This window comes from Oncorhynchus nerka, linkage group LG28 (genome assembly GCF_034236695.1).
Source record: "Oncorhynchus nerka isolate Pitt River linkage group LG28, Oner_Uvic_2.0, whole genome shotgun sequence".
Lineage (NCBI taxonomy): Eukaryota > Metazoa > Chordata > Actinopteri > Salmoniformes > Salmonidae > Oncorhynchus > Oncorhynchus nerka.
In genome coordinates this window covers 77,317,306-77,327,595 of record NC_088423.1, presented here as the reverse complement: position 1 = coordinate 77,327,595, position 10,290 = coordinate 77,317,306, and positions in this window count along the sequence as shown.

Here is a 10,290-nt window from a genome sequence, read left to right as displayed (position 1 = left end):
ATGCATTTTCTTATTATATGATACAACACATGAAAGATCCCTGATATCTTTTGTCTGCGCCTATGGACTGCCCTCCAATTCAAACCACAGGTTTTTAATGGGATTCAAAACTGAGATGAGATTGCCATTGCAAAATGTTGATTTTGTGGAATTTGATGTGTGCTTAGTGTGAATAATGATGAATATCATACCAAATATTATGTTTTGGGGGCATGATCTTCGTGCATCTGTAACTTTCTCACTCATCATTATTCACGAGGCATTCATGATTATCCATAATCATGGTAGCATCCACATTAATGTAGAAATGTTCAAGAACATATTATATTCTTATTTACAATAAACGTGACTCCAAAATGTCCTATTACATTATTTATCATTCATTTCTATTGGGCAGAAAATAATCCGAAACACAACCAAAACAAAATGCAAATGTATCCAACAAGTTCGTAGACACAAGCTTGATGTAGTCATTGCTTGCTAGGAAAATGAGATCAAATACTAAAACGTTACATTTACATTTACATTTAAGTCATTTAGCAGACGCTCTTATCCAGAGCGACTTACAAATTGGTGCGTTCACCTTAAGACATCCAGTGGAACAGCCACTTTACAATAGTGCATCTAAATCTTTTAAGGGGGGTGAGAAGGATTACTTTATCCTATCCTAGGTATTCCTGAAAGAGGTGGGGTTTCAGGTGTCTCCGGAAGGTGGTGATTGACTCCGCTGTCCTGGCGTCGTGAGGGAGTTTGTTCCACCATTGGGGGGCCAGAGCAGCGAACAGTTTTGACTGGGCTGCGCGGGAACTGTACTTCCTCAGTGGTAGGGAGGCGAGCAGGCCAGAGGTGGATGAACGCAGTGCCCTTGTTTGGGTGTAGGGCCTGATCAGAGCCTGGAGGTACTGAGGTGCCGTTCCCCTCACAGCTCCGTAGGCAAGCACCATGGTCTTGTAGCGGATGCGAGCTTCAACTGGAAGCCAGTGGAGAGAGCGGAGGAGCGGGGTGACGTGAGAGAACTTGGGAAGGTTGAACACCAGACGGGCTGCGGCGTTCTGGATGAGTTGTAGGGGTTTAATGGCACAGGCAGGGAGCCCAGCCAACAGCGAGTTGCAGTAATCCAGACGGGAGATGACAAGTGCCTGGATTAGGACCTGCGCTGCTTCCTGTGTGAGGCAGGGTCGTACTCTGCGGATGTTGTAGAGCATGAACCTACAAGAACGGGCCACCGCCTTGATGTTAGTTGAGAACGACAGGGTGTTGTCCAGGATCACGCCAAGGTTCTTAGCGCTCTGGGAGGAGGACACAATGGAGTTGTCAACCGTGATGGCGAGATCATGGAATGGGCAGTCCTTCCCCGGGAGGAAGAGCAGCCCCGTCTTGCCGAGGTTCAGCTTGAGGTGGTGATCCGTCATCCACACTGATATGTCTGCCAGACATGCAGAGATGCGATTCGCCACCTGGTCATCAGAAGGGGGAAAGGAGAAGATTAATTGTGTGTCGTCTGCATAGCAATGATAGGAGAGACCATGTGAGGTTATGACAGAGCCAAGTGACTTGGTGTATAGCGAGAATAGGAGAGGGCCTAGAACAGAGCCCTGGGGGACGCCAGTGGTGAGAGCGCGTGGTGAGGAGACAGATTCTCGCCACGCGACCTGGTAGGAGCGACCTGTCAGGTAGGACGCAATCCAAGCGTGGGCCGCGCCGGAGATGCCCAACTCGGAGAGGGTGGAGAGGAGGATCTGATGGTTCACAGTATCGAAGGCAGCCGATAGGTCTAGAAGGATGAGAGCAGAGGAGAGAGAGTTAGCTTTAGCAGTGCGGAGGGCCTCCGTGATACAGAGAAGAGCAGTCTCAGTTGAATGACTAGTCTTGAAACCTGACTGATTTGGATCAAGAAGGTAATTCTGAGAGAGATAGCGGGAGAGCGGGCCAAGGACGGCACGTTCGAGAGTTTTGGAGAGAAAAGAAAGAAGGGATACTGGTCTGTAGTTGTTGACATCGGAGGGATCGAGTGTAGGTTTTTTCAGAAGGGGTGCAACTCTCGCTCTCTTGAAGACGGAAGGGACGTAGCCAGCGGTCAGGGATGAGTTGATGAGCGAGGTGAGGTAAGGGAGAAGGTCTCCGGAAATGGTCTGGAGAAGAGAGGAGGGAATAGGGTCAAGCGGGCAGGTTGTTGGGCGGCCGGCCGTCACAAGACGCGAGATTTCATCTGGAGAGAGAGGGGAGAAAGAGGTCAGAGCACAGGGTAGGGCAGTGTGAGCAGAACCAGCGGTGTCGTTTGACTTAGCAAACGAGGATCGGATGTCGTCGACCTTCTTTTCAAAATGGTTGATGAAGTCATCTGCAGAGAGGGGAGGGGGGGGGGAGGGGGAGGAGGATTCAGGAGGGAGGAGAAGGTGGCAAAGAGCTTCCTAGGGTTAGAGGCAGATGCTTGGAATTTAGAGTGGTAGAAAGTGGCTTTAGCAGCAGAGACAGAAGAGGAAAATGTAGAGAGGAGGGAGTGAAAGGATGCCAGGTCCGCAGGGAGGCGAGTTTTCCTCCATTTCCGCTCGGCTGCCCGGAGCCCTGTTCTGTGAGCTCGCAATGAGTCGTCGAGCCACGGAGCAGGAGGGGAGGACCGAGCCGGCCTGGAGGATAGGGGACATAGAGAATCAAGGGATGCAGAAAGGGAGGAGAGGAGGGTTGAGGAGGCAGAATCAGAAGATAGGTTGGAGAAGGTTTGAGCAGAGGGAAGAGATGATAGGATGGAAGAGGAGAGAGTAGCGGGGGAGAGAGAGAGCGAAGATTGGGACGGCGCGATACCATCCGAGTAGGGGCAGTGTGGGAAGTACATTGAAGTACGAAGTACTTTGAAGTATGAAGTACGTTGACTACATTTAATACACTAAAAGGGTACATTGTCCAATTTTCTTCTGACACCTTCAAATAGGAGGACTAGAGACATAAAGTCCTGTCATTTCTAAACGGGTAAACAGATACAGTGGGGGAAAAAAGTATTTAGTCAGCCACCAATTGTGCAAGTTCTCCCACTTAAAAAGATGAGAGAGGCTTGTAATTTTCATCATAGGTACACTTCAACTATGACAGACAAAATGAGAAAAACATTTTTAGTTTAGGATTTTTTGTGAATTTATTTGCAAATTATGGTGGAAAATAAGTATTTGGTCAATAACAAAAGTTTATCTCAATACTTTGTTATATACCCTTTGTTGGCAATGACAGAGGTCAAACGTTTTCTGTAAGTCTTCACAAAGTTTTCCCACACTGTTGCTGGTATTTTGAGCAATGATGTTTTGGGGCTGTTGCTGGGCAACACAGACTTTCAACTCCCTCCAAAGATTTTCTATGGGGTTGACATCTGGAGACTGGCTAGGCCACTCCAGGACCTTGAAATGCTTCTTACGAAGCCACTCCTTCATTGCCCGGGCGGTGTGTTTGGGATCATTGTCATGCTGAAAGACCCAGCCACGTTTCATCTTCAATGCCCTTGCTGATGGAAGGAGGTTTTCACTCAAATTTTCACGATACATGGCCCCATTCATTCTTTCCTTTACACGAATCAGTCGTCCTGGTCCCTTGGCAGAAAAACAGCCCCAAAGCATGATGTTTCCACCCCCATGCTTCACAGTAGGTATGGTGTTCTTTGGATGCAACTCAGCATTCTTTGTCCTCCAAACACAACGAGTTGAGTTTTTACCAAAAAGTTCTATTTTGGTTTCATCTGACCATATGACATTCTCCCAATTTTCTTCTGGATCATCCAAATGCTCTCTAGCAAACTTCAGACGGGCCTGGACATGTACTGGCTTAAGCAGGGGGACACGTCTGGCACTGCAGGATTTGAGTCCCTGGTGGCGTAGTGTGTTACTGATGGTAGGCTTTGTTACTTTGGTCCCAGCTCTCTGCAGGTCATTCACTAGGTCCCCCCGTGTGGTTCTGGGATTTTTGCTCACCGTTCTTGTGATCATTTTGACCCCACGGGGTGAGATCTTGCGTGGAGCCCCAGATCGAGGGAGATTATCAGTGGTCTTGTATGTCTTCCATTTCCTAATAATTGCTCCCACAGTTGATTTCTTCAAACCAAGCTGCTTACCTATTGCAGATTCAGTCTTCCCAGCCTGGTGCAGGTCTACAATTTTGTTTCTGGTGTCCTTTGGTCTTGGCCATAGTGGAGTTTGGAGTGTGACTGTTTGAGGTTGTGGACAGGTGTCTTTTATACTAATAACAAGTTCAAACAGGTGCTATTAATACAGTTAAAGAGTGGAGGACAGAGGAGCCTCTTAAAGAAGAAGTTACAGGTCTGTGAGAGCCAGAAATCTTGCTTGTTTGTAGGTGACCAAATACTTGTTTTCCACCATAATTTGCAAATAAATTCATTAAAAATCCTACAATGTGATTTTCTGGATTTCTTTTCATAGTTGAAGTGTACCTATGATGAAAATTACAGGCCTCTCTCATCTTTTTTAAGTGGGAGAATTTGCACAATTGGTAGCTTACTAAATACTTTTTTGCCCCACTGTATGTATATAAAATACCACCAAATAAAATGTGACATTCTGTACTATCACCTCATAAAACATTTGATCTCAAGTCCAAAATGCTGGAGTGTATAGCCAAATTAAATGTTTTAGCTTCACTGTCAAGATAAATACATAGCTCTTGACTAAAACTGGGAAATACTGTCCAGTGGTTCCCAAACTTTTTATAATCTCGTACCCCTTCAAACATTCAACCTCCAGCTGCGTACCCCCTCTAGCACCAGGGTCAGCGCACTCGCAAATGTCGTTTTTTGCCATCATTGTAAGCCTACCACACACACACTATACAATACATTTATTAAACATAAGAATGAGAGTGAGTTTTTGTCACAATCCAGCTCGTGGGAAGTGACAAAGAGCTCTTATTGGACCAGGGCACAAATAATAATATAATAATAATCAATAATTTTGTTCTTTATTTAACCATTTTACATGTAAAAACCTTATTTGTTCATCAAAAATTGTGAATTACTCCCCACAGGTTAATGAGAAGGGTGTGCTTGAAACTCTGCAATGTTGGGTTGTATTGAAGAGAGTCTCAGTCTTAAATCATTTTTCACACACAGTCTGTGCCTGTATTTGGTTTTCATGCTAGTGAGGGCCGAGAATCCACTCTCACATAGGTACGTGGTTGCAAAGGGCATCAGTGTCTTAACAGAACGATTTGCCAAGGCAGGATACTCTGAGCGCAGCCCAATCCAGAAATCTGGTAGTGGCTTCTGATTAAATTACATTTTCACAGAACCGCTTGTTGCAATTTCGATGAGGCTCTCTTGTTCAGATATCGGTAAGTGGACTGGAGGCAGGGCATGAAAGGGATAGCGAATCAATTTGTTTGTGTCATCCGTTTCAGGAAAGTACCTGCGTAATTGTGCACCCAACTCAGGTGCTTCGCAATATGACATTTGACATTGTCCGTAAGCTTGAGTTTATTTGCACACAAAAAAATCATACAATGATGGAAATACCTGTGTGTTGTCCTTGTTAATGCAGACAGCGGAGCTCCAACTTCTTAATCATAGACTCAATTTTGTCCCGCACATTGAACATAGCTGCAGAGAGTCCCTGTAATCCTAGATTCAGATCATTCAGGCGAGAAAAAACATCACCCAGATAGGCCAGTTGTGTGAGAAACTCATCATCGTACAAGCAGTCAGACAAGTGGAAATGATGGTCAGTAAACTTTAAGCTCGTCTCTCAATTTGAAAAAAAACGTGTCAATACTTTGCCCCTTGATAACCAGCGTGGTCGCTGCCCATATCATTGCATAGAGCAGAAATGACCATTTTCATTGTAATGTTAACCATTTTCACTGTAGTGTCCAAAACGTCTTTCAAGCTGTCAGGCATCCCCTTGGCAGCAAGAGCTTCTCGGTGGATGCTGCAGTGTACCCAAATGGTGTCGGGATTAGTGTTGCACATTTTGGGGAATATTCAGAGGTGGAAACTTTCCGTGGGAATTAACAGGAATATATGGGAATTAACGGAAATATATGCAAATTAATATTAATACCATTTACATGTAGATATTTTTGCATTGGATAAATTTACCATATCATATGGAGACAGAAACATAAACCTTTTACCTTATCATAAGTATACATAATTGCAAATGATTAAATACATCCAATAGAAATAAAAATCAGACTCTGTGGCCTCATCTTCACAGTCACTTTCCAACCTTGTTAAGGATGGCTCGTTGTCAGGCTCAAAAAGCCTCAGATTTGCCCGGATAGCCACCAGTTTTTCAACCCTTGTATTGTTCAGCCTGTTGCGTGCATTGGTGTGTGTGTTCCCAAACAAGGACCAGTTGTGCTCTGAGGTGGCTGATGTTGGTGGGATTTGGAGGCTGACAGAGGCAACAGGGGAAAGAGCCTCAGATCCACAAAGTCCCTTCCACCAGGTGGCTGATGAAATATGTTGGCCCGTCTGCCATATTGCATCTCCATCCCAAAGCCCTTGCTTGGAAGTGTACTTCGCCAGACTTCCAAGAACCTTGCCCTCATCCATGCCAAGGTGGAGAGACGTGGTAATGATGACACCATAGGCCTTGTTGATCCCTGCACCAGACAGGATGCAGGCAGAAGTCTTCACGCTTTTTGATGTATTTCAGAACTGCAGCTTCCTCTGCTTGGAGCAACAGTGAAGTGGGTAGGGCAGTATGGATTTCTTCTCTTACATCTGCAAGCAGAGTCTGAACATCAGACAGGATGGTATTGTCTCCCTCAATCCGTGCAATGGCTACTGCTATAAGTTTCAGGCTGTTTACCACTCTCTCCCAAAATACATCATCCAGGAGGATCCTCTTGATGGGGCTTCCATATTGGCAGACTGTGATATGGCCATTTCTTGGAGAGACTCCTTCCCCTCCAGGAGACTTTCAAACATGATGCCCACACCACCCCAATGGGTGTTGCTGGGCAGCTTCAATGTGGTGCTTTTATTCTTCTCACTTTGCTTGGTGAGGTAGATTGCTGCTATAACTTGATGACCCTTCGCATACCTAACCATTTCCTTGGCTCACTTGTAGAGTGTATCCATTGTTTTCAGTGCCATGATGTCCTTGAGGAGCAGATTCAATGCATGAGCAGCACAGCTAATGGGTGTGATGTGAGGGTAGGACTCCTCCACTTTAGACCAAGCAGCCTTCATGTTCGCAGCATTGTCTGTCACCAGTGCAAATATCTTCTGTGGTCCAAAGGTCATTGATGACTGCATTCAGCTCATCTGCAATGTAGAGACCGGTGTGTCTGTTGTCCCTTGTGTCTGTGCTCTTGTAAAATACTGGTTGAGGGGTGAAGATGATGTAGTTAATTATTCCTGCCCATGAACCACCCATCAGAGATGATTGCAATACAGCTTTCCCCATGATTTGCTTGACCTTCACTTGAACTCTGTTGAACTCTGCATCCAGCAAATGAGTAGATAAGGCATGTCTGGTTGGAGGGGTGTATGCTGGGAGAAGAACATTCAGAAATCTCTTCCAATACACATTGCTTGTGAGCTTCAGAGGTGAACTAGTTGAATACACAGCTCGAGCAAGACATTCATCAGCATTTCTCTGACTACGTTCCTAAATTGAGTCAAAAAAACGTATTATTCCAGGAGGACCATGAGCTGTTGCTATAGATAGGGTGTCTGATTCTCCTCAAATAGAAGTAGAGGGACTTTTGTCAGAGGTTGCTTGTTGTCAGCGCTGAGGGAATGTTATGCACTAGGCCAGATGATTATGCATCTGTGTTGCATTCTTCACATATGATTTGGCACAATATTTGCAAATGTACACAGCTTTTCCTTCTACATTAGCTGCAGTGAAATGTATCCACACATCAGATAGTGCTGGTGGCATTTTCCTGTAAAGATTAGAAAGAAATTAGTAAAAAAACTCAAATACAATTCCATGTACAGATAAATAGTTAAGCAGTTAGATTAAACAACTTCTTTGTAAGATATTTTTTTTAAATTAAACATGTATGGAAACAGGTGAATTAACACTCCTCAGTTAGTAGGCTCAAGTAAGCTAAAAACCCACATGGTATCAAAAACTAACTAGCAGAAATTGTTAACAGGTTAGAAATTATTTAAACACACTTTGCTGTAGTCTATATTTACTAGTTAACAAAAAAGTATGTATGTCAAATAAAATATATTCACCCCACCCAGTATTGTACTTGAAACCTACCAGAAAGTATGTATGTCAAATAAAATATATTCACCCCACCCAGTATTGTACTTGAAACCTACCATAAAGAATGTAGTCCTTGGCTCAGACAGTGTAGTAGTGTGGACTCAATAGCATCTCATTAGGGTGCAAGATCTTGAGAATCAGCTGTACATTTGATGAAAGAGTCCACTGCACATGTGATGGAAGAATGCACTGTGCATGCAGAGTTGCAATTCCATTGAATTGGGGATAGTTTAACCAAAGACCTAGAATTGCCTTATGTGTATCCCACAAAAAAAGGTTCACTGTTATAAGTTAACTTTTTTTAATGAATTTAAGCAAAAATCCGCAAATTCTAGAGTTGAACTTCCCATGGAAAATTTCCCGAAAAGTTTCCGACCCTTTGCAATCCTAGCAACTGCTTGCACGCGTACGGACCGTTAGTGGAATTCCCGCGAGATAGTAACGGTTAATGTGATTGGATGTTAATTATTTGATCAGGCTACCTGTATTTGACACTGTGTTGTTATTTCGCTGAACTCTAGATGGTTTAATTTGATTTTTGGCAGTGAAACGAGGCTACTCAGGCGAGAAAAAACCTCACCCAAATGTATAGCCTAGTTGAAAAATATAAATGGACTGTTTGAAAATGTGAAGAAAACAAATGTAAAAAATAATCACATTTTTATTTGGCATACCCCCGAAGGCATTGCACGTACCCGTACCCCAGTTTGGGAATACCATGTCGAGACGAATAGAATAATAGGAACAGACTTTGGTAAAATTATGTACATTAACCCTACTATGCAAAGGTTTGAAAATGATGTTTAATTGTTAGATATAGTCCTAGATTATTTGTGCTACATTGTCAATGTTTTTTGTATACCTTGGCTTAGATTCACGTGTAGAGGAGATGTTAATTAAAAAGACTGAGTGTATGCACCTCTCTTTCAGCAGGAGAGTGTCTTTTGTCAGAGCCCTTTTTGAAGAGTCTTCTATTATGGGGGAGGAAAGCTATGCTCACCCATCTGATTATCAGAACATCTGCTTTTCATCCTGTGCCTCTGCATCTATCACCCATGTGACAACCATAATGAAGCTTCTATTCTCCCCCTGTATCCATTGGAACCTATTTCATAAAAATTGAACACCTGTCTGTCACCTTTATATAAGATATAGACTTGTGTAAAACAAAGGTTAAGAAATACCTCTTACTGTAAACATCTAAAAAAAAACATGTTGGCCAACTGTCTAGATCAGATTACACAATAAGCATGCAAATCACTGTTCCAGGAACATGGTGTAATTATAGGATTGTTGACACTAGATATGCAGTATGAGCAGACTTCGTAAATTACGTGGAGGGACCTAATTGAAGTGCACTGTATTTGTCACTGATGTTGGAATGGCTGATACGGGGATGAGTCTGGGTTGATAGGTAAGGGAGGATCTCATGTACGCTACATGAATACATTTGTATTCAATAATTGACTGTCTGTATCAGTTCAACTGGACAATATTTCCCTTATTCTGTGAGAGCTGCATCTTGTCTCGCCATAACTGTTTTCCATATAAACAGTATAGCCATGGCTGAGCCACGTGAAAGCAGAAAGACAGGTTTGACGTAGGAGGGCAGCGGGCAAACATGTGCAGTCAAGAGAGTGGACATTATGAGAAAATATGAATGCATGGTTCAATGGGAATTCAGGCTGTCAGGTCCATTTTGTGCAAGACATGGATCCACAGGATGAATGACAGCTAAAGGAAAGCTCTGGGGCAACAGTGTACGGGAAGTCAAATCATATTAACTGTATGGCCATGAACTTGACGGTGGCTGTTTAATTCAGTCTCTCTTCCTTCTGTAGGCAAATAGGGGTCCATGCTTTAGGAAGAGGAACAGAGATGGGCCCTACCACTGTCTCGAATTATAAGACTGCATCATCATTCATGAAACGGTGCATGATACAACTGCCCCCAGCCCCTACCCAAAGAGTTTGTGTTTGCATGCAACCATACTCTATTTAACAACAAGATTTCCAAAAGTGGTGACAGCAGCACCACCATGTGAAGGACCAAGGAAACATTTTTT